Source organism: Salmo salar, chromosome ssa27 (genome assembly GCF_905237065.1).
Source record: "Salmo salar chromosome ssa27, Ssal_v3.1, whole genome shotgun sequence".
NCBI lineage: Eukaryota > Metazoa > Chordata > Actinopteri > Salmoniformes > Salmonidae > Salmo > Salmo salar.
In genome coordinates, this window is record NC_059468.1 from 15,151,075 (window position 1) to 15,177,607 (window position 26,533).

At 41.5% G+C, this 26,533-nt stretch overlaps 1 pseudogene; it reads left to right on the forward strand.

Moving 5' to 3' along the window:
- Positions 1-15,538: 15,538 nt before the first annotated feature.
- Positions 15,539-26,199, forward strand: LOC106588530 (metaxin-1-like; annotated as a pseudogene).
- Positions 26,200-26,533: the final 334 nt, after the last annotated feature.

Consider the following 26,533-nt stretch of genomic DNA (forward strand, 5'->3'; position numbering starts at 1 on the left):
TCCCCAGCCTGGTGAGTCCTGTGCCACCTCCCAGGACCAGGCCTTCAGTGGGTCTCCCCATCCTGGTTCATCCTGTGCCACCTCCCAGGACCAGGCCTCCAGTGGGTCTCCCCATCCTGGTCCGTCCTGTGCCACCTCCTCGGACCAGGCCTCCAGTGGGTCTCCCCATCCTGGTTCATCCTGTGCCACCTCCCAGGACCAGGCCTTCAGTGGGTCTCCCCAGCCTGGTGAGTCCTGTGCCTGTGCCCAGGGCCAGGCATCCATCATGTCTCCCCAGCCTGGTGAATCCTGGGTCAGGGCCGTCGGAGGATCCGACACCGGGTGCGGCCCAGAGGATCCGACACCGGGTGCGGACCAGAGTATCCGACAACCTCTTGCGACCCGGGACTGAGGGGAGCTGCCTGTGACCCAGAACCGGGTGAGTCTGGTCACAATTCTAAAATAAAGTTGATTAACTATGACTGTGATGATTCTGCCTACAACCCAGAACCGAAGGAGTCTGCTTACAGCCTGGGACCGACGGAGTCGGCCCACGAACCAGAACCAAAGAAGTCTGCCTACTGTCCTAAGCCCAACAGGTCTGTCTACGGTCTGTTGGACAGCAGGCCAGAACCGGAGCCACCTCCAATAGAGGTGGGTTGGGGAGGGGGGTGTAGCACTGTGCCGTCGTTGACGGCAGCCACCCTCCCTTCCCTCCCTTTAGTTAGGAGGTTAATTGTGTGTTGTTTTTTTTTGTTTTGTTTTTTCTGTTGGTTTTGTGCATTCAGTGTATGCACCTTTAGGGAGATGTCACGTCCTGACCATATACTTAGGTTTTTTTGTATTGTATTTGGTCAGGACGTGGCAGTTATGTTTGGTTATGGTATAGTGGGGTTGTGAGTGTTGGGGTAGGTTCTAGGTTAGGTATTTCTATGTGGAGTTTAGTGAGTGTATGTTTGTTTGGTTAATTGGGGTTGGGACTCTCAGTTGAAGGCAGGTGTTGTCTATCTGCCTTTGATTGAGAGTCCCATATAGTGGGGTGTGTTTGTTTGATTTTTGTGGGTAATTGTAATTTTGCACTGTGTTTCGTTTCACCTGTGAAACTGTCACCTTTCTCCTCTGAGTGTTTATTTTGTTTTGTCGTTTCCATCTAAAATAAATATGATGTGGAACAGTCAACCTGCTGCGTATTGGTCATCGAGTGATTTCGACATATCTTCCGATGAGGGAGAATACGAGGAACGTGACAACAGGGAATTTTTACTAGGATTGTGAAGAATTTTTTTTTGTGAAAAACTGAGTTTAAATGTATTTGGCTAAGGTGTATGTAAACGTCCGACTGTATATAGTGGTACAGTATATTGAAATTGATATCAGAAAAACATCTTATATAACCATAATTGAAGGGATTGATTACTTCAAAATCAGTCTGTAAGACACTTAAAAATCTCACGAAATTCGATTTTCCTGTCATTTAAGTACTACCCAAGAACCCATACAGTATGCATCAGGTTTTTGATAGAGACTGCATTGTAAAATTGATATCATTTCTTAATACTGTAAGGTATACGAGGTATATAATATTATACATTCATATTATATATATATATATATACATTACCATATAGTTAAAATTCCTCCAACTTCAAGCCTCAGAAACAATTCTCCTTCCTTTTTCCATAAAGCAACAATAATGTTGTACTTACTTAACTGGATGCATTTTCTTACCTGAGATGGCAAATATTAAGATCCATTGTGTAATCCTCAAAAGGTTAGTTGAAGGTAGTACCATCTTGATGGGTAAAATCTGGCTATTTAAACAAATTCAACCAAATATATGATACAAATTATTTAACTTCTCAAGTGTGGAGTTTTCAATGATGAGATGTTGTTTGTCATCTGCAGGGTGAGGTACCAGTCTTTTATCTGGGGCCACCTACGTCAGGTGTGACTCGACAGGAGCTGCGTGGGTCTGAGGCTGGGCCGTGCTAAAAAAAATTGTGAGACATGAATCACAGCTCAATTCTGATTGCTTCGGTGATTCATGAGCTGAACCCATGTGGATCTGAAAAAACTGAATATCTTTATTTGGGCGAGGGTTCATGTCCTGACACTTGTGTAAACCATCAGCTGGGCTGCATTAATTTAATAATGCAATGGGAAATGGCTTAATAGTTGTATTAGATCCTGGATAACACTATTAATTACCATTTTAGACCGATGAGAGAGGAAGGCATGCAATTGAGACTTGAAAGTGCTAACCAAATGGAAGTTTTTCCAATACACTGTACTCTGACTTTGTGTTTTATCAGACTAAATCAGCATTCTCATTAGATCGATCAAAAAGCTATTTTATAATGAATTTAAACTTATTGATAACTCAATTTCAAATTTCATAATTGATTAGGACCTGTTTATACACGAACAAAACATCACCTTGACCTTAGCTTTTTGACTAACCTATTCCTACAGTCGTGCTTCAAAAAGGAGGGTGTGTCAAAGGAGGACACGAAGAAAATTGTTTGACGTATGTAGCTTGGCTTTTTAATCCATATATAATAGGTTGTATTTCATGTCGCACAGCCTTGGAGTAGGGAACACATTTGCTTACTATTATTAAGTCCTTGTATCCAACCAAAAGACTTGTCATGTTGGAACAATTAACACACTGTTGTGGAATGGCAAACACTGTGAGATGCGACTTATCAGCCACAAATAAAACTATGAATAAGACCAGGGTTGGGCAGTAACTGATTACATGTAATCAGAGTTGTTTTTTAAACAAACTATTCTGTTACCTTACCAGCAAAAATATTGTAATCAGATTACAAATACTTAAAATAAAAAGAAGAAATACTTGGATTAATTTTAAATTCAGAAAGGTTTGCAGAAAAAATACATTGACTTTTGTTTTTGCAATGACATTCAATTCAGCATTGAGAAATGGCACAAGTTTAAGTTTGTTCCACCTGGCCACAAGTCAGAGACCACAATGATAAAACACCAAACGCGTTTGATGGATCCTTTTGTCTTCTAATGCATTTTAAAGGCGCAAGTAATCCAAAAGTAACTGAAAGTAATCATTTTATGTTACTGAGTTTGGTTAATCCAAAAGTTACGTTACTGATAACAATTTTGGACAGGTAACTAGTAACTTTAACGGATTACATTCACAAAGTAATTTACCCAACCATGCATAAGACTCATGATATAGGCTATATATACTGCACCTAGGCTATGACTGAGCTGCCCGACTGACAATCCAACACAACACAAATAATCAACAACATGAGGTACAGTACATGTTTTCTTGCATTTTTGTCCATGGCCACAACATTTTTCAAGGCTGGGATTGTCTTTACCAATGTATGACCAAATTAACATCATATCACATACGGGCTAGTGAGACATCGGGTGCAGAATTTCTGTGGATTTTCAACTATAAAAAATGAAAATGTTTGCATTCTGGCTGCCTGCAATCTGTTGGCTATCTGTATGTGGTTAGTGCCACCCAGCGGTATAATGATTAATATTTGACCTAATTATGCCTTGTCTGCTATTTACCTATACCGTGGTCCATGAAGTGCCATCTACAGGGTTTCAGTGTTTTTTTATGGAAGAGCAAGATTAACTAATCAATCATGATGTTATTTGACATCTATCCTGCTTACCGCAATTGTTAAATGTTATCTGCCATAAATGTCACATTTTGACTTCAATGACGCAAGAACCCCGAAAAGGTTGATTTTAGGTAAAAAATAAATAAAATAAATGTAACAAAGACTGAAACAAAACGCTACACATCATGCCTAGGTTTTGTATGGATATCAGGATGCAAACCTTCATTTCAACATTTGACCTCTACCCTATGCTGCTCAGAATGGATGATCTTATTAAGCTTATTGTGCACTGCTAATTGGCAAGTGGCAGGTGCCGTTGTCAAAGGCAACCAACCAGGAGTCATCAGCCTTCCATACAACATTTGACAACATCAAACATCATATGAACTGTCACTGACTACCTCTCAATTGCCTCTCAGACCACAAAAAATGTAAACCGAGGAACAAGCAGTCCAGAGTTCAACACAATCAAACCATGATTCAACCACAACTCAATAAACAAAAATGTTTAAAATCCTTCCTGTCCTTATACCACTCATACTCCCAGTCTGTGTCTCTTACATCTAATAGTGCCAATCTCTCCACTGAATATCTGGGGCCAGTCAGTCTGCAGGGTCAGAACAGCATTGGGTTGGTCTGTACAAACGCAACACACACAATAAACTCAGTTTTAAAATTCTGAATGTATTAATTGAAACTCATGGCAAAAAAGTTTGTAGGTAGAATAAGAAATGTAAATGTATCATGTGTAGACAATAACCATCACTAAAATGAATTATCCATTAATGTTTAGGTGGGAAATATTGTTTCTTTCAGACTCACCAGTAACGTTGATCTGGATTGGATCACTGTACAGGGTGTAGTAGACAGGGTCCTCTCTCCCAGCTCTGCACCAGTACTGCCCTTCATCTGAGACACTGACTCGGCTGCGAGTGTAGGAGAGGATCAGAGTCTTGGCTGTGTCTGTACCAGTAGAACGTCCACGCAGAGGACTCGACAATACAGGTCAGTGTCACTGTGTCTCCTGTGAACACAGCCCTTTGGCCAGACTTTAGTGTGGCTGTCAGACTGTTGGAAAAGGGTGTTATGCATCAGCAAAACATCTATCTGATCTGCTGCCCATTACTGAGATCCTCCAGCAACAGCTCATCTGCCCTTTAGGATAAGGGCTCTTTTGGACCAAGGACTTCAATCAGTCACACTTTCAGTCACTTACTACAAGCTTTCAGTTGTGCACACACATACTAACGGTTAAACAATCATTTCTCAGTATTGGTCAGTTTCTCAGAATTAGTGGTAAAGGGTTAATTGAACAAAGGAAAGGTAAATATTATTTGACCATACCCAAACAATTCTTCAAGAAAAGCATGGTCCTACGATGGTTACCCTCACAGAAAATAGACTACAGTAACGACGCAGCACAGACTCTACACAGGACCTTCGGGACAGTAGTCTCGGGAATCTAGGGCAACAGAGCTAAAACATTGGTACATTGTGAGAGCCAAACCGTCTGTCTCTAGGACTGGGGTGTATTCATTAGTCGCAGATCGTTACAAAACGTTTCTCAACAAACAAATCAAAACAACAAAACAACTTGTTTGCCAATTGTGAACGACCGGTTCGATTCAGTCTTAATGTAGCAAGATTTTAATTATTTTTTTTTTTTTTACATTGGAATAAAATGTAGCCTATTAAACCACCAGTTGAGTATTCATTAGTTTATGTTCAAATGGCTCTCCTGTGAAGTAGTGACGCACGACATACGCCTAGATTCCTGAAATGAGTCACAATTAAGGTCCCCTCGAAAACACGGACCAAAACTATGGTTCATACACTGTTACATGTAATGACACTTATCTCTGAAATCTGGATGTACTGGTTGTAGTTCAAATTGACATAATATCATAATTTATGTACATTTAAGGTAAATAAAAATGTGTCCTGTCCTCCAATGACCTCAATGGAAGTCAATGAGCTAAGTAGACCAGACCAAGATGCAATCACATTGGTGTGTATGGGAGAGCCACCCCATTAAGTAGACAGGAACTGACAATTTTTTTCAATGGTAAACAGCCTGAGTGAACTACTGGTTTACAAAATTCAGTATCTTCATGTATCCACCATCTTTGTCCTCTGTTCTTGTGCCTTATTATGGATATACAGATTATGGATATACTGACAAGATACAAGTCTCTCCGCCCTAACAATGGTAGTCGTTGTCCATAAAGCGGCATGGCGGGCTGTCTAGCTCCCAACTATCCTTTCTTTGAATTGGTGGATACATCTCATTACTGCAATCCTTTTTTTAATATTAATATTAATATTCAATGAGGGTTGTTGACGTCAATGACCAGTATTCAAATAGAGCTGCTATGCTACTAGCCTTATTATATGAATAATAATCATCTCGAGATAACTCTGATATCCTGTTAGGGCTAGGGGGCAGTATTTGCACGGCTGGATAAAAAAAATGTACCCGATTTAATCTGGTTACTAATCCTACCCAGTAACTAGAATATGCATATACTTATTATATATGGATAGAAAACACTCTAAAGTTTCTAAAACTGTTTGAATGGTGTCTGTGAGTATAACAGAACTCATTTGGCAGGCAAAACCCTGAGACATTTTCTGACAGGAAGTGGATACCTGATGTGTTGTATTACCTTTAAACCTATCCCATTGAAAAACACAGGGGCTGAGGGAATATTTTGGCACTTCCTATTGCTTCCACTAGATGTCACCAGCCTTTACAAAGTGTTTTGAGTCTTCTGGAGGGAGATCTGACCGAACAAGAGCCATGGAACGATGATGGCCCATTAGACACCTTGCGCGCGAGTTCATGTTGGGTACCCTCGTTCCAATACGTTATAAAAGAGTATGCATTCGTCCACCTTGAATATTATTCATGTTCTGGTTAAAAAAGGCCCTAATGATTTATGCTATACAACGTTTGACATGTTTGAACGAACGTAAATATATTTTTTCACCTCGTTCATGACGAGAAGTCCGGCTGGCTTAGATCATGTGCTAACAAGACGGAGATTTTTGGACATAAATGATGAGCTTTTTTGAACAAAACTACATTCGTTATGGACCTGTGATACCTGGAAGTGACATCTGATGAAGAGAATCAAAGGTAATGGATTATTTACATAGTATTTTCGATTTTAGATCTCCCCAACATGACGTCTAGTCTGTATCGCAACGCGTATTTTTCTGGGCGCAGTGCTCAGATTATTGCAAAGTGTGATTTCCCAGTAAGGTTATTTTTAAATCTGGCAAGTTGATTGCGTTCAAGAGATGTAAATCTATAATTCTTTAAATGACAATATAATATTTTACCAATGTTTTCTAATTTTAATTATTTAATTTGTGGTGTTGACTTGACTGCCGGTTATTGGAGGGAAACGATTTCCTCAACATCAATGCCATAGTAAAACGCTGTTTTTGGATATAAATATGAACTTGATAGAACTAAAAATGCATGCATTGTCTAACATAATGTCCTAGGAGTGTCATCTGATGGAGATTGTAAAAGGTTAGTGCATCATTTTAGCTGGTTTTATGGTTTTGGTGACCCTGTCTTTGAATTGACAAAACATTACACACAACTCTTGTAAATGTACTGTCCTAACATACTCTAAATTTATGCTTTCGCCGTAAAACCTTTTTGAAATCGTAAAACGTGGTTAGATTAAGGAGATGTTTATCTTTCAAAGGGTGTAAAATAGTTGTATGTTTGAAAAATTTGAATTTTGACATTTATTTGGATTCAAATTTGCCGCTCTTGAAATGCACCTGCTGTTGATGGAGTGCACCACGGGGGGGACGCTAGCGTCCCACCTAGCCCATAGAGGATATAAAGGGTTTTTTCTCAAAGTTGCCGGGATGTCACCTGTACTACTTATATCAGTACACTCGTTACAACTTTAGCATTACGCAACTTCTATTTGATCAAATAAACCTCACGAAGCAAACAAGCTATTATTTTTTTGTTGAGCAAATTTGACACTCTCTCATTGACCTCCATATTAAAACTTCTTGCTTGGCCGGAGATAGAATGAAAGAAACGCCCCCTTGCTGGAGAAAGACAGATTTTCTGCAGAGTTGGGCCTCGCTCTTCTTCAATGGGGTTTTAACGGCGGTTGGCATCCAATGTTAATGGTGCATTGCCGCCACCAGCTGGACAGGGCATTGAACGAGAAAATAAAAAATCCATTGTGGGAAAGACGAGAAAATACAATATACAAAAATAGACACGTCAACAAACAAAACCCATCCCACTTCTTCGATCACAGTCCATACCAAAATACATGCCTACACAGGCTCAGGGGCCTGTGAGGGTGGAATATTCACCAACAGGATTTCTTGCTAGGCCTTGGCTCTGAAATCCCAAAGACCCAAGAAAAGTTAAGCTGCATTCACACTGATTCCAATTCTCTCAGACTTCTCCGCTTGTACTGTAAAGTTTATGCCCATTGCAATAAGTCATGCAAAGTCCACCTTTTTAACATTTCACGATCCCTCGATTGATGAGAAACCTTCACTGGTTGTGATGGCTCTACAACCAATGTTTCTTCCCACTCACTCATTACTTCCACTCTGCTCACCACCTCCAGATAAAACCTCGGTCTCCTTCACCCTAACAGGGCACTCCAACACTGAGTTAATCATGGCGCAACTGGAGAAGATTACTAACGCCGAAGCTCTGTATTTTCCACTGGCTGCCCCTCCACCACAGAAAGCACTGAGCTAGGCTGAAACGCCTACATTTTGGAGCTGCCTTACTCAAGAAAGCAAAAAAGAGACCATGTTTGTATACGGCTTTATTAACTGAATTTTTTTTTTACATTGTTTGCAAACTGATATATGACACATATTAATGTATAACATGCAAAACAACAAAATGTTTAGTTTTTTTGTTAACCAGGTGGGGCTCAAAACAGATGGGGCTATGCCCTGCATGATGGCTTAAAACACGCATCTTCTGATCCGCAGACACAAAAAATCTAAATAAGACCACTTCCTGTGACTCTCACCGACTCCAACACATTGCAGATTTTCCTCTAGATATTAAACAGATTTCCCAGGTATCATTGGTCCAAAACTCTCACTCCGACTAAAAACGAGTCGGCAGTTTCCTAGTTTCTGTAATGAATACTCAGGGAGAAAAAGATGTAGATTCACGTGCAGAACGCGGCAGATGTTTAATTCGCTTCATTGAAGGCAGGAATTGTGGTCACAGGCAGGCAATGGTCATACACAGATAGGCAAACAGGAAGGTGAATCAAAACTAGGACTGAAGGCTGTAACTGGTTATCACAAACGAGCTAGGAAAAGGCTTAGTAGAGTCAAAACGAACAATACCTCACAAAGGCACAAACAGAATGAACTCTTAGAGTTGGACTGCTGGAAAGGCGATTGGGGTTTACCCTCTGTTGATACAGACTGTCTAATCGTTTTGGTAAGAAATACAATAGCTGATTACAATAAGTAAGTTACAGGGTCCCATCGTCACATAAATAATTTCCCTTCAACATAATGCAACAGAGGGTGAGGACTGAGATGACTAGCTAGTGGTCTGACGTTAGCTGCCTTTTGCTGAATAAATAGAATGCACACCCACTCATGACATGTTAGTTAGCTAACTTCATTGTGTGCTAATGACATCTTGACATGCATTGAACCAACAAGCCCCGGCTCCGTTCAATCTTTCCCTCGGTCCTGACTAGTCTCCCAGTCCCTGCCACAGAAAGACATCCCCACAGCATGAAATTAACTCCACCATGCTTCACCATAGGGACGGTGCCAGGTTTCCTCCAGATGTGATGCTTGGCATTCAGGCCAAAGAATTCAATCTTGGTTTCATCAGACCAGAGAATCTTGTTTCTCATGATCTGAGAGTCTTTAGGTGCCTTTTGGCAAACTCCAAGCGGGCTGTGATGTGCCTTTTACTGAGGAGTGGCTTCCGTCTGGCCACTCTACCATAAAGGCCTGATTGGTGGAGTGCTGCGGAGATGGTTGTCCTTCTGGAAGGTTCTCCCATCTCCACAGAGGAACTCTGGAGCTCTGTCAGAGTGACCATCGGGATCTCGGTCACCTGCCTGACAAAGGACCTTCTCCCCCGATTTCTCAGTTTCGCCGGGAGGCCAGCTCTAGGAAGAGTCTTGTTGGTTCCAAACTTCTTCAATTTAAGAATGATGGAGGCCACTGTGTTCTTGGGGACCTTCAATACTGCAGACATTTTTTGTACCCTTCCCCAGATCTGTGCCTCGACACAATCCTGTCTCGGAGCTCTATGGACAATTCCTTTGACCTCATGGTAAACTTTTTTAATCCAAGTAATTTCATCTCCAATGACTCATGTAAAACATAGCATTGCGGCTCAAGAGTTGCATAGCGGTCTAATGGCATTGCATCACAGTGCTTGAGCCGTCACTACAGATCCGGGTTCGATCCGGGGCTGTGTCACAGCCAGCCGCGACCGGAAGACACATAAGGTGGAGCACAATCGGCCCAGTGTTGTCCAGGTTAGGGGAGGTTTTGGCCAGCTGGGATGTCCTTGTTCCATCACGCTCTAGCGACTCCTTGTGGCAGCCTGGTGCCTGCACACTGACTTCGGTCGCCAGTGGTACGGTGTTTCCTCTGACACGTTGGTGCAGCTCGCTTCCGGGTTAAGCGGGCAATGTGTCAAGAAGCAGTGCGGGTTCGTGTTTTGGAAGAAGTATGGCTCTCGACCTTCGCCTCTCCCGAGTCTGTATGGGAGTTGCAGTGATGGGATACTCCACCGATTGCTCAGTTTGACTGGGCGGCCAGCTTTAAGAAGAGTCTTGGTGGTTCCAAACTTCTTCCATTTAAGAATGATGGATACCACTGTGTTCTTGTGGACCTTCAATACAGCAGACATTTTTTGGTACCCTTCTCCTGATCTCTGCCTCGACACAATCCTGTCTTGGAGCTCTACGGACAATTCCTTCGACCTCATGGCTTCGTTTTTGCTCTGATTTGATTTCGCATGCACTGTCAACTGTGGGACCTTATATACACAGGTGTGTGCCTTTCCAAATCATGTCCAATAAATTGCATTTACCACAGGTGTCAATCTCCAAGGCATTCCTAGCCGATCACCAAACAACAATAGCCTTGTGTTCCTATTTTTAATTTTTTTTGTCTCTGGCTGTTGGCAGTAGGTGCACCCGATTCAGCTGCCCTGTGCGCCGCTTAGGCAAACTGTTGCCATTTTGAACCATTTCATGTGTCTAAAAGGTAGAAACTCTGTTTTCCCGGCCCAGAGAGCAAATAAAGTGCACTATAGGCCTACCGCTGGCCAATCAGATGGCTCAGATAACCATGTCTGCAGTAATGTAGCAGACATAAAAGAAAGCTACAGCAAAGTTGATACTGTGAGATTTCAATTTTTTTTTAATCATGACTAGAGAGACTGTCAACGAATGCAGCAAATAGATGCGGTTTTTATGAGTGAGTTCATTCACCACTGTCAGCACTTTATATTCACCACTGTTATAAGCCATAAAATGCACGTTCTTCCTATTTCCATCCAGCGCTACAACAAGCACTGCAGTAGTAATGAATGAGTAGGGAAGTGTATCTATAGGCTTGCGTTGTTATTATTAGCGGCTTGGGTTTTTTTAATATCGAGGAATATTTCACTTTCACTGTTCATATGACTAAAAAACATGAATTTGTGCTTGTGGCATAAATTATGCGTGCGACTTGAGTTTCAAAATCATCTTGAAGATGTGGTCTTTTTGGTCAGTGGAAGTGGAGGAAAGGGTGAGCAGAGGATGTTGAGAGGCAGACCCTCAGTCCAGTGCTCTCTCCCTCCACTGAGACTGACCATCAGATGCAGGCACCATCAGCCCAGTAAAATACAAATCAAAAGTAAATTATTTAAATGTATGCTCACTCAGGTTTGCTTCACAATAATACAACAATGGATCTGCTGATGTGTTCATATAGCCTACCTCTAATTTGGAGATATATATATTTTTAAATGTCCCAAACACCAATGCATTGGCAGGGCAATTCAAGCAAAGCCAATATGCGTTGCTAATGTATTGGGCCAATAGATTACTGAACAAACCTCATTGCTACAGTACTGTTTTTATTTGGTTAATGGTTCATGTTCATGTTTTAATTGGTTAATGCTTGCATTTTATAAGTCATGTAAAAAATATCTGAGCGGTAGATCTCAGCTTGCATTTAGACTCAAAGTGATCTTGATTCAGAAAATATTGGTGACCACTGTTCTAGGGTTTTCCATGTTAACACTATCAACCTTTCCCTTTACTGTGGCAATTGTGATTGAATCAACACAATATTAACCACTTTCAATGCAAAATACTGAAACAAAACAAACTATTTAAGAAATGTTGTAGGCAGAATGCATCTATTGCATTGACACTTAATACTCAGCCCGTACTCTACACAGACCAGTGCAATCAGAGCTGCAGTAGGCCTATATGCAAATAGACCATTGCCATATATGGATCTGTGCCATTTACTATGAACTGGACTGTGTTGACAGCATGAGCAGTCGTGAATAGATGCACTTGGTTTGAGATCACAGCAAGAGCTGCATGTAGACACGTGCACATTTTGTTCATATCCTTTGCTAGTTACTGAGTTATTAGCTCAGTAATAGATCATTTGTTGTCACAAATAGGAGAGTGATTGCTTCCTACAAGAGCACAAAATGTGTACATTTTTATACATCATTGGAAAACGAGTCAGGTAAAGAATTTTTTTTGTCTTAAAGGGGCAGTGTTGTATTTTGAATAAGCTAAGTAGCCAACAGGCAGAAGGTAGCATAATTTGTCTGATTCTCTGTAATAATGGGAATAATAATGCATTTTATTTTGTAAAGTGGTTTCTTACATCACACATCTTGTCTGAAGGATAAACAGGCTAATGTCAAGCCCTGCATGTTTTTCATTCAAAAATCTTATGGAATGTAGGTTGGATGGATTTGTACTTCCGTTCATTTGGTAGCGGTAATGCAACATATTGGATGCCAACTCCCATTAAAACCTCACCAAATAAGAATATATTGGCTGATCAGTGGCCACTGCAATATCCAGTCCACAATATGCATTCATTTGTGAGTTGAAATATTAACATTATTTAAAATGGCATTGACTTTTTGTTTAGATTAATTTACTACCAGTAACTAAATATACAATTATCTGAGGTCATACACTGAAATATTTATGGACAGAGTAAACACTAGGCTATTTCGTGACCATGATTACCAGATGGTGTTTGTTTGAGATCATTGACTGTTTAAACCATTAAGGGGTTAGCTTAGTGTTTGCTCTGTATTTGGCATAGGGTAATTCATATGGTTAATTACCGCAGTGAACATCAGAGGGCTGTTAACATAGCGATCCTATTAAATTATTCTAAATCCTAATTCAATGTCTGTTCATCTAACTAACACACAATTCATGCTGATGTAATTGTGAATGGTGGCACATCGAAAGGGACTGGCTCTCACTTTTGTTGGTGTTTGGACCCTGGCTGGCCTGTTTTCAATTACCCCAGCATGGATTATCTCACCGTCTAGTGCAGCTGTCTAAACAGCATGCAGCCATCACCACCACGAGAGGGGTTCAAAGAAACTTGAGCAAACCCAAGAAAGGGGAAGATAACATAAATATTTAGACGCAGTATTTCAGTTATACTGCACTCTGACCACAATATTTTTTTGTAAGTAAAAATTGCCTCTCCTACATGAGTTCGCTGGTATTACGGTTGCTGTCCTTTCAGCATCACAAGCCTGACACACGCTGGAGGCCTAGGTCCAATAGGTTTGCCACTGCCCAAACATGTCTCTATAATAAATACATATACAATTACAATTTCCCAGTCTGACCTTTACTAATAGTGAGCGCACAACTTTCCAACAATTTCCCCCACTCTTCCCTACCAGCGAGACAAGGAAATTGCGAAAAGTTTTCAGGATATTTTTTTATGAAAGTAAAGGACAGTAATGTTATGAGTAAAATAGGAATCACAGGTTTCAGTAGGCGATAAGATATATTCATGTTTCAAGAATGTATATATTTGGCCTGGCGAAGCACTTTTATGCGATGTCTGAATGGAAGCTGATCATTCTGAGTTTTTTTTACTCCGCTGGTCTTGGCTGGTCTCGGGAAGAAATTATGGTCTCAGTCAAGACTGAGTAACAAATGTATCAGGACCGAGAGACTCAATACGTGGTCTCGAGACCGGACTCGAGACTGGTCTTGAGTACTACAATCCTTACTAGAGTTATCTTGATAACATGCCCCACACCTAGTTGGTTACCATGGCACCAGTGAATAAGTTCAAACAAAAAATGAGTAGATGTGATTGGGAGCCACAAAAAAATGTCCTGCCGACCCATAAAGGCCTCTCACAATTACTGTGGCTCCCTCCTTGACATGTATTTTTAGGGGGTCTAAAACCCGAATGCTTGTCAAGCTTTCTCAACTTCCATGATTTGTATCTAAACAGCACAGACCACAGATGACTATCTCATCTCTCTCCCTATCTCGGGCAGCTATGGCATAATCCGCTGTAGTTAAAACCATGTTAATGAACAATGTTCAGGTCAGCTTCTGTTTAATCACTTCATTCTCGTCTACAACAAAGTGGGGTCTCCCATTACTGAACCCACACCCGAGAGGGGTGGAGTATGGTTTCTAACGTATGGTAGTAGACACAATGCCCTGAGCCTTCTCTATTATTATAACTACACTCACACACAGAGGCCATGGCCTACTCTGAGGGAGGGAGGGGTGCACTACAGCTAATGCTCATGTGGGAGGGTTAAAGGTCATTTTCTTGTATACACATCCATCTGCCTGAGTACCAATGTTCTGGTCTAGCTGCTGTCTTCATTCTTTGACTTTCCAGCTACCTGTTTTTTACTTAACAATAAAAGCATATTGGTCAGGAGTAAGGTTGCAACATTCCAGTAACCTTCCTAAAATTCCCAGGTTTTGTACTTATTTTCCCTCCTGATTCCAGGAATATCACAACCAAGATTTATGGAAAACCAGGGAATTTTGTAAAGTCAATGATTTTGTTATTATCCAGGCATAGCCTACCTTTAATGTTGACATACTTTGTTGTGTAGCCTACTCTAGGCTAGCTCCTTCCAGGAACTAAATTCTGGAGCAGACTAGGCCAATTGTAGTATGCTGTTGGCCATGTTCAGGCCCTTGTTTTGAACTTTTCCAAGAAGAATTTCAAATTAAATTTGAAATTTGGGCCAAGTTGAGGCTAGCGTACTTGGCTTGTATTTCGTTTGTTTAGTGTTCTGTAGGCTTTTAATACTCTCTCTATTTGAAAAAGGCTATGCGTTTCACTCCATCCCTGCAGTCACCCAAAAACGAGGATCATTTATAAAGCGCTCCGAGCTTGTCCCTCGTCTCGTCACAGAATGCCTCAATCCTCAGCGGAATTTGCAAACAGTCCCGGGCAAGGGTATCTGCGTTTAATGTTTTTTAACAGCGGTTTTCTGGCAGGTTCAGAAAATGGGGTTGGCTATTACTGGGTTTTGGATGATATCATGTCAATACTTTGACTCCAAGTATCGATTGAATTTTTTTCTGCTAGGTATAGTTAGCTAGCGCTAGTCGGCTGTACCTGCGCCAAAATGCCACTATTTTTCATCCTTTTCAGCTTGTTCTCCATCTTCTTTAAATAGTGAGCCAACATGTTTTCATCACTTTTATTTCCATGACAGATCGAAAGTAATTTTCTCATCCTCTCTCGTCTCTCTGCAGCAGACATACTGTATAGTGAGCAATATGTTTGGAACATTAAATCGCAATCGAATCACAATACTATAGAATCAGGAGAATCTCAATACATATCTTATCGACACCTGAGTATCGTGATAATACCGTATTGTAAGGTCCCTGGCAATGCCCAACCCATGTACTCACCATGCCTTTTTATGGAATGAACTTTCCCTCGGTGAACCCGACATTACACTCTTCTGAGTAAAGGGGAGAAGAAAAGGAAATCCGACCTTTCCCTCCTCACTGAACTCATTAAAGGGTCACAGTTCATACAGTCACTGGGGTCACACATCACCTGAGTAGAACATAGCTTTACTTCACAGTCTGCGTTCACTCACCCTTAGGAACATAGAGAGCGATGGTTTGATATATGAGGACAGGAAGCTCTCACTTTCCCCCTTTTCTCACTAGAGTAGAACAGGGGTCACAGGTTGTGGGGTAACAAAACGTCTGCAAGCATCAAAAGGTTTGCAAGCACCTGACATTCTTAATTCTCCCAATACCACCTCCTTTGTGTTCCAGCCCATTTTGGCTGTAGCCTCCTGACTTCTTCACGCCACAGGGGGTTCAGACGAGTCTGCGGTTGTAATGGTTACGGTCTTGGTCGTTTTCTTTGCAATCTCGCTACGCATCTCAGAAGATCTCTATATCATATTAATGTGGTTGCTGAGATGTTAAACACTTTTCCAGGTGTTGTGAGCTCTGATAATTTGCTCAGCATGAATGCAATAAAGACGACCTTGAAAGCGCCCTTTGGTCTGACTGTTCTGGTCCTTCGTTTCAGGTACCGTGCCGGCACTGAAGACCACAGAGGAAAGTATTGGTAGTCTTTCCAAACCCAGTAATGTCATCATTCACCTTAGAAAACAGGTGAGTCCTATTCCCACCATGTCTCTTCCCCTTCCCACAGGGGAGATTAGTACTAAACAGGTGAAAGACAGCCTCTCCCTCCACCCCCCATCCCTTTGCACAGGAAACATGTGGGTAACCATGCCCTTCCAAATTAGGAGCTGTTCTGTAGGAAACATATGTGTGTTAATGTAACACTAAACGGTTCTAATAAACAGGTGACTGACATCCGGAGCCATTTGTAGGGATCGTCATAGTCAGGAACTGATGTCCGATGTGTAATGCTTTTGGCCCCAAGGGATATTCTCTTGGTTATATATCCTGGGCATGCAGAATAAATCCTATTTTGCCAAGGCACAACTTGGTTTCAGAAGGGTTTTCTTGAGCTCCAGTGACTACATGGTAGTGATGAATCTCTAGAAGATATCCTCATCTATAGTTGGGTTGGGTACTAGTTATTTAGTTGTTGTGTTCACCTGAAATCATCAGTACACAAAAAGGGGAGGTCCACACTGTTGCATTTAATTGGAAAAGGTTAGGTTCATAATAAAATAAAAAAATGATACCAACCATATTAAGAAGTATGGTTAAGAAACGTATTAAGAAGGGACACCTGCATCAGTGTGAGGTTTATTTCACTTGTGCCATACAATTACTAATGGTATGCAAAGGGAAGATGGTAGGCAAAACTGGAGGCCCTTATATATTAGTGTCTAGGGAAATGGTGGTTTATTGATCATGGACAGTGAGTCTTGGGGTAGAGGTTAACTGGCTATAAGTTGAGGTTAACTGGCTATGAGCATTGACTTGTATTGGTAGAAAGTCTTGGCATATTGATTCACTAGGCTTAATTTAGTGTTATAGGCTGGGTTATGAGCCTCAGGTGTAGAAATCGTAGATCATAAACTCTATGCATAGATTGGAGGGGTCTCTCATAAAGTCACCAGAGGGTATAGTACAAATCAGGATCAATGAGTTATCCAGCTAACATGCCTTAATATCATTTTTTTAGGGAGATACGCTTGAAATGGACATGGTCTAATTCAGAGTTTCCCAAACTCGGTTCGCCCCCCCCGCGGTGCACATCTTTGTACTGCACAGCTGATTCAATTAATCAAAGCTTGATGATGAGTTGGTTATTTGAATCAGCTGTGTAGTGTTAGGGTGAAAACCAAAAACGTGCACATCTAAGTTTAGCTTTCAGAAATCAATCAATAGTTACAGTGAGGGAAAAAAGTATTTGATCCCCTGCTGATTTTGTACGTTTGCCCACTGACAAAGAAATGATCAGTCTATAATTCCCTCCTGAGATGTGTGCAAACCTGGTGGCTAACTACAAGAAACATCTGACCTCTGTGATTGCCAACAAGGGTTTTGCCACCAAGTACTAAGTCATGTTTTGCAGAGGGGTCAAATACTTATTTCCCTCATTAAAATGCAAATCAATTTATAACATTTTTGACATGCGTTTTTTCTGGATTTTGTTGTTGTTATTCTGTCTCTCACTGTTCAAATAAATCTACCATTAAAACTATAGACTGATCATTTCTTTGTCAGTGGGCAAACATACAAAATCAGCAGGGGATCAAATACTTTTTTCCCTCACTGTATTTCTGGTTCTTTCTCAAAGTTAACTCATTGATCCTGCTTTGTAGTATACCTCTCAGATTGTGCAACAGTTTAGCAGTGTTGTGGTAAGCCTTCACCATATTGCTTCCACCTTACAGATTGAGAGGTTAGGGCCAAGGTGGAGGGGTAGGGATCAAATTGGGACCGTCTCATTGGAGTCCTAAGAAAAACTTGTTTTTTCACCAAAAAATAAAAGAAGATATTTCACCATAGGAAAAGGCCAGCGTTCAAATTCAAATGGTGTTTTCAAATACTTATATTGGACTTAGTATTCACAGTATTTATAAATGAATGACTGCTTTCAATTGCTTTCATTATACTTTTCTTTGGACACTGACAATATAACACTTCATTGGAAATGAGTGTGCAAGTCAGGGTCATGGCATTTAGTTTAGTCTTGGGTCTTGGCAAAGTGTTTTATAGTTATTGTGGCTTACGGAAGCGGTTTGACAGTTATGCTTCTTGGCAAAGAGGTTTATGGTTAATGAGTCCTGGCAAAGGGTCCATGTGTAGAGTAAGTGGACAAACAATGAGGGGTAAGTTAAGGTGTCATTCTAGGATCCTTCCATTTATTGACACTGATGATTGCCATGGTCTTTCCTTTGGTAACAAGGTTTTTAATAGATGGTTTGTGGTTGCTTTATGTTGACAACAGTGCTCAAACTTTAGTGCTCAAACTTACACTACAGAATAAGCTGGCAGCACTTTTCTCTTAAAGATTAGTTAGTTTTCACTGTTTTAAAACTTCTTATACCATGGCATTGTTGAATACATGTTTCTGATTAGCTTGAAGGGCATTCTAGAACGTGCATTATTTCCCTATAACGCATGGTGTATCAGCAATGGCTATAGTTCATTATTGCATGTTGTATTGAGCTTCTGTACTTTCGAAAGCAAAAGTCAAGTTGAAAACCTTATTGGCATTGTTGAATTTGATTTTCATAATGGCGAGCTAGGACTGATGGTTTGGTTAGCTAAACTAGCAAGTCTGTTTGTTTGGTTACCAAGGCGACTACTGGAGCACAGGAGGTTGGTGGCACCTTAATTGGGGAGGACAGGCTTGTGGTTATGGCTGGAGCAGCATGACTGAAATGGTATCAAACATGTTTGATGCCATTCCATAGGCTCCGTTCCAGCCATTCTTATGATCCGTCTTCCCCTCAGCAGCCTCCACTCCACGTTAGCTATCTAGTAAACTTGCTAGCTACTTCAGTGGATGTTGAGCACATTCTTCAAACTCTTTGAGCTTTGTAAAGGCCTTTTCACCAGAACTTTAACTTTTGCAATGCCTTTTTCCTAGTGAATTCTATTGACTCTTTTGTAAGGGGGACCATGCATCCATGCTCTCATCTAGGACCTGATATCCCAATATCTAAACTAAGTGGCTGACTGTCCTGTCTTTCAGAAATACAACGCTGACTATGACCTCTCAGCCAAGGAAGGAGCAGACACTCTGGCCTTTGTGTCACTACTGGAGGAGAAACTGCTGCCTGCATTGGTGAAATAACTTCTGCCTGTGGAGAGGGCGATGGAGGAACGAAAAAGAAGACAGTTAGTAGATTATTTTTCTCTGATCACGTACCTTGTAGAACAGAGAAAAAGAAAAGGGAAGTGAGGAGAAAGAGCAGGTAAAGGGTGGCTATGGTGTAGCAGATCATGCTAAAGTAGGGGAATGGGATCAACACACACACACACACATTTTAACATTCCCATTATCGCCTTTCGGTGGAGGTTGATGATAAAAAAATATCAAAGGTTTCTGCTCTTTTAGTCTGTGCCAGGGGGAGGAGTCGGAGCAGATACCCCTGTGGATTCAGGAACGCTTTCAAGTCATTGAAAAAGCTAAAAGAAACTCTGTCTGACCCACTCCTAATAGATATGCTTTCGCCTGGCATGACCTTCCATGGGCAAGGTTAAATGCCAGGTTCTGCCTTGGTAATGCAGTTTCTCTCTTAACATTACAAGAAAAGTAAGCTATTGTGAAATATTCTTTAGAACTGTGAAATATTTGACTTCTACTCAGCTTAAGGTTAAAAGGGAAGTAGGCATTCATCGTCAAAGCCTTTGAAGTCTTCAAAACTTTTGAAGCTTAATTGAGCATTGATTAGCAGCTATAGGACCAAGCTTTATGGCCATGTTCCAATTTCCATTCTAGCATAGCACTTAGTGTGCAGCAATATATCGAGCATGTATTCTTAGTAGTAGGCTAGTATGAACATTGGAACAAGGCTCAGGGACGGACATGGCTTGCCTGAATTTACTCTTTAGGCCCTGTGGAGAATCCTCATAAGTTTACCGTGACCAACCTGTGCCGCATTTCGTGTATAAAAGCATCTGGAATCCTGTGTAAAAGAGGGCAGTAATGAAACAGACGACAGACATTGTGTCTCAGGGTGGATGGAGATGCATCTAGAAACAAGCAGAAGAGTCTCAAGTATCTTTGACGACCCCTGGGGTGACCCCTTGCATCTGCACCAAGCCTCTGGGAATAAAGCAACAGTATGGCCTTACGATTAGGGAAATGGGACCCCAAGATGGTCAGGTTAAATACTGTTGTGCCCCTGGTTAAATTGCATGCATTATGTCATCAAACATCTAGATATCAAAATAGGAGTCCTAGCCAGTGAAGTTATTTTCAACAAAAGGATCAACTGTTGAAAAGTCAGGGTGGTCCTGTCCTCTTAATTCACAGGTCTGTTTTGAAAAAAGGTGCATTTGATCTTCATTGTTGTGTTGGATCTATAAAGTACGACAAATGATGATCAAAAGGTATGTAGTTGCTCTAGCCAGTGGTCACTTTATCACTTTCTGAGTCAAAATGCAAGCTGAGATCTATCGCACAGATTTTTTTATATTGGCTGTGCTTGAATTACCTGCCAATGTTGTTCTTCTCAGACCATTTTGAAATTATATTTAAACAATTTTGACATATGATCACACTGGTAATATATATTTTTTGTATTAATTAAGGCACAGCTAAGTGAGCATAATAATTCACTTATTTGTTTTACTTGACTGAGGCTGCCTCTCACCCGAAACAAATAAGAAATAGAAAATGCCTTGGTGATCGACCAATCGATCGTGATCGACCGGTTGGTGACCACTGCTCAAGCGAGTACTGTATGCCCCCTCTATTCCCCTCCATCCATTTACAGTGCCTTCAGAAAGTTTTCATATCCCTTGACTTATTCTACAGTTTGTTGTTACAGCCTGAATTCAAAATGGATTAGATTAGATTTTTTTGTCACCCATCTACACACAATACCCCATAATAACAAAGTGAAAACAAGTTTTAGATTTTTTTGCAAATGTATTGAAAACGAAATACATAGGGCCTCCCGAGTGGCACAGCGGTCTAAGGCACTGCATCACAGTGCAAGCAATTGTGCATGCATACAGACCTGGGTTCGATCGCAGGCTGTGTAACAGCCGGCTGTGACCGGGAGACCCATGAGGCGGCACACAACTAGCCCAGCGTCGTCCGGGATAGAGGAGGGTTTGGCCAGGCAGGATTTCCTTGTCCCATCTCACTCTAACGACTCCTTGTGGCTGGCTGGGGGTCTGCAAGCTGACACATTGGTGCGGCTGGCTTCCGGGTTAAGCGAGCAGTGTGTCAAGAAGCAGTGCGGCTAGGCACAGTCGTGTTTAGGAGGACGCATGACTCTCGACCTTCGTCTCTCCTGAGTCCGTGGGGGAGTTGCAGCGATGGAACAAGACTGTAACTACGAATTGGGAAGAAAAGGGGGTAAAAGTACAAATATATACAAATGAATAAAAATATGAGTCTTCCTGGGTATGTCTCTAAGAGCTTTGCACACCTGGATTCAACAACATTTGCCCGTTTATTATTTTCAAAATTATTCAATCTCTGTCAAATTGGTTGTTGACTGTTGCTAGACAACAATTTTTAAGCCTCGTCATAGATTTTCAAGCAGATTTAAGTCAAAACTGTAACTCGCCCAGTCAAGAATATCCACTATCTTCTTGGTAAGCGACTCCAGTGTAGATTTGGCCTTGTGTTTTAGGTTGTTGTCCTGCTGAAAGGTGAATTCATCTCCCAGTGTCTGGTGGAAGCAAATTACATTTTATTTGTCACATGTGCCGAATACAACAGGTGTAGACCTTTCTGTGAAATGCTTACTTACAAGCCCTTAAACAACAATGCAGTTTTTTTGGTACATGTAGGTAGGGGTAAAGTGACTATGCATAGATAATAAACAGCGAGTAGCAGCAGTGTAAAAACAAGGGGGGTGGGGGGGGGGGTCAATGCAAATAGTCCGGGTGGCCATTGTATTAATTGTTCAGCAATCTTATGCTTGGGGGTAGAAGCTGTTATGGAGCCTTTTGGACCTAGATTAACAAATTGGGAACAGTGGACGTGACGCGCCACTGGAACACCGAGAACATCACCTTCCCACTCAACTTCCTGCTGCCCAACCGCATTCACAACCAGCAACTGGAGAGGCTGAGGCTGGTGAGGGGAGACCCCACACTGGAGCCCGGGGATCAGCTGGAGAAGGTGAGAAGGGACGGTTGAGGGTGTAAAATACATATTGTGGGAGAAGATAAGACAGAGTGTGAATTGACACAATGGGATTCGGCAAATGGGCAGGTAACAGGTGGAGGGCTGAGATGAAAGGTAAAGAAGAGGAGGGTGATGCAAAAGAGAGGAACAAAAGAGTTGATAATTCAGACAGCGAGAAATAATAGATGGAGGGGAGTGATGAAAGAGTGTCTTGAGAAGCACAGAGAAAGGAGGTGAAACATGAGTTGATAATATGATATGAAATTATAGGGGTTATACGGTCAAGTCTGTGGATGGACTGACATCAAAGTAGTCCACATTGAAAACAGCAGCTAGCTATTGCCAAAGAGAGGCCCCTGGATTGCCTCTTTGGTACCCTGACATGGAGAGGGTAGTTCATAGTAATTGAAAAAAAGCCAAAACAGTCTGTGTTTTCACAACACGTGGTAATTGGGTCAGGCGGTTCGTCTCCATGGAAACCACGTTCAGGAATAATTAGTGAGGTGGTTTCAGGGGGGGGTTTAATAATAAAGGGGTATTGTTCTCAAAGATCCCACCCTAAAAGATTCTGTAATTTTTTTTAATGCTATATCAACATGTGCAATGACTCGGTTTGTAACTGGGGGATGGGCAACTCCGGTCCTAGGGTGGAACTAACTGTACACATAACAAAGTTCAGGCTTCATTGAGGGATAGGTCATAAATAAGCTCCATGTGCACTTGCTTGCTGATGACCTTTTTCATAAATGCAAATACAGCTGTTCAGGCTGTGAATGCTTTTGTCTGTATGTCCATGCTAACGGTTGTCTGGGGGCTTTGGATCCCCTCCACAGCTCTACCATGACGTGCTGGAGTGCATGACCCTGCTCTCTCACCGCCTGGGCTTACACAAGTTCTTCTTCAGGGATTCGTACGTGGCTGCTGTGCACAAAATGCTAATTATGTTAAATGTTTTTGCTAAATTTCATGCGAAGCAAATTATGTGAACTTCGGCTAAATTCAAAAGCCATACTGTCTTTCATATGAGTGTGTATACTGCCGTGATGAAGCCACTTTGTGCATTGTCTCCCAAGCCCATCCTCTTTGGATGCCTGTGTGTTCGGTCACCTAGTCCCCCTGCTGAAGGTGAAGCTGCCTAATGGGAAACTCCACCAACACCTCAACTCCCAGGACAACCTGTGGCACTACTGCACCAATGGCCTGGTCCTCTATTTCCCCTCAGAGGGCGGAGGTAAGTTCCCTGGAGTATTATTTCTCAACTCCGTTCTTCGAGTAGTATCCCCAACAGTACACACACTTTTGTTGTAGCACAGGGCAAACACACCTGTGTCACGTCCTGACTAGTAAAGGGGTTATTTGTTATTATAGTTTGGTCAGGATGTGGCAGGGGGTATTTGTTTTATATGGTTCGGGGTGTGTGTGTATGTAGAGGGGTGTTTGGTTTATGTATTCTGGGGTTTTTGTCATTGTTCTATGTTAGTGTATTTCTATGTTCTGTCTAGTCATTTCTATTTCTATGTTTAGGTAATTGGGGTTGGGGCCTTCAATTGGAGGCAGCTGTCTATCGTTGACTCTGATTTAAGGTCCTATAAATAGGAATGTGTTTGTCATGGGATTTGTGGGAGGTTGTTCTTTGCATAGCTGTGTGTTGCCTGCAAGACTGTTTGTCGTCCGTTAATTTTTCTTGTTTTGTTTATAAGTGTTCTAATAAAGTTAATAGGAGCACTCAACCCGCTGCGCCTTGGTCCATCCACTACGACGACCGTTACAACCTGATTTTAACTTGTCAAATGGATGTTTGGTTGATTGGTTGTCTCAAAAAGTTGGACTGTTTGGGATACTCGAGAACCAGAGTTGAGACGTACTGATCTTGAGTGCCTAGTCTAGCAGGGTGATACTCAACTCCAAAACACTTAAAACTCTAACTGTATTAACCTGTTTAGGATAGGGGGCAGTATTTTCACGGCCGGATAAAAAACGTACCCGATTTAATCTGGTTATTACTCCTGCCCAGAAACTAGAATATGCATATAATTATTTGATTTGGATAGAAAATACCCTAACGTTTCTAAAACTGTTTGAATGGTGTCTGTGAGTATAACATAACTCATATGGCAGGCCAAAACCTGAGAAGATTCCATACAGGAAGTGCCCTGTCTGACCATTTCTTGTCCTTCTATAGCCTCTTTATCGAAAATAGAGGATCTCTGCTGTAACGTGACATTTTCTAAGGCTCCCATAGGCTCTCAGAAGGCGCCAGAATGGGGAATGATGACTCTGTAGTCCCTGGGCGAAAAACAGTAGGGCTTTTGGAAAGTGGTCGTTCTGAGAACAATGACACGGGTGCGCGCGTGCATGTGAAGACTCCATTTTCTATTTTCAGTGTTTGAACGAAAACAAGGTCTCCCGGTCGGAATAGTATCGCTATTTTACGAGAAAAATCGCATACAAATGTATTTTAAACAGCGTTTCACATGCTTCGAAGTACGGTAATGGAATATTTTGAAATTTTTTGTCACGATACGTGCCGGCGCGTCACCCTTCGGATAGTGTCTTGAACGCAAGAACAAAACGCCGCTATTTGGATATAACTATGGATTATTTGGAACCAAAACAACATTGGGTGTAAACTAGAAGTGCTGGGAGTGCATTCTGACGAAGAACAGCAAAGGTAATCCAATTTTTCTTATAGTAAATCTGAGTTTGGTGAGTGCCAAACTTGGTGGGTGTCAAAATAGCTAGCCATGATCGCCGGGCTATCTACTCAGAATATTGCAAAATGTGCTTTCGCCGAAAAGCTATTTTAAAATCGGACAACGCGATTGCATAAAGGAATTCTGTATCTATAATTCTTAAAATAATTGTTATGTTTTTTGTGAACGTTTATCGTGAGTAATTTAGTAAATTCACCGGAAGTTTTCGGTGGGTATGCTAGTTCTGAACGTCACATACTAATGTAAAAAAGCTGGTTTTTGATATAAATATGAACTTGATTGAACAAAACATGCATGTATTGTATAACATAATGTCCTAGGAGTGTCATCTGATGAAGATCATCAAAGGTTAGTGCTGCAATTAGCTGTGGTTTTGGTTTTTGTGACATTATATGCTAGCTTGAAAAATGGGTGTGTGATTATTTCTGGCTGGGTACTCTCCTGACATAATCTAATGTTTTGCTTTCGTTGTAAAGCCTTTTTGAAATCGGACAATGTGGTTAGATAAAGGAGAGTCTTGTCTTTAAAATGGTGTAAAATAGTCATATGTTTGAAAAATTTACATTTACATTTTAGTCATTTAGCAGACGCTCTTATCCAGAGCGACTTACAGTAGTGAATGCATACATTTTTATTCTGTGCTGGCCCCCCGTGGGAATCGAACCCACAACCCTGGCGTTGCAAACACCATGTGTTGCAAACACCATGCTCTACCAACTGAGCTACAGGGAAGGCACTAAAAATTGACGTTTTTGGATTTCTGAGGTGTTTGTAATTCGCGCCACGCTCTATCATTGGATATTGGCGAGGCGTTCCACTAGCGGCACATCTAGATGTAAGAGTTAACAATCAATTGCAAAAACTGGTTTTGTTATGATACGCTGTGTGCAGACACTTCATGCTTTCTTCTCTTTGACTCATCCCAGGTGTCAGTCCATTCGGACGGTAGGGACTTTGACAATGAGCCCCATAAACAACGCAACCAAATCCTGTCAATCCTGTTCGCCATGGGCTCGATGCTGGGCTATGCCATTTTGATGGGGATCGTCAGCATCCAGCACGTCTGACCGCAGGCAGTGCTCGTGGGTCCCCACCACATCAAGGAGAAGGAAGAGGAATGAGCAGTACTGGCTCTGTATAGGACTAGGGACAAGGAGACGTTGTGAAGGGAAAATGGACGTTCTCTGATTTATTCTGTGTACTGCAATATGGGAACTGGGATTACATTCCTCAAAAATCTCAATCCCCCACAATGCACGATAATCCTTTGTCAGAACAGACCACTCTTGGCATCCACTAACATGCCTAGTTGAGCAGTCTCCTTTTTTGGTGCTTGATTTTTGTTTTCTTGACATCCTAGGAAGGCATACCTTTTATTGTCTCAGATTCTTCAAGTAAGTT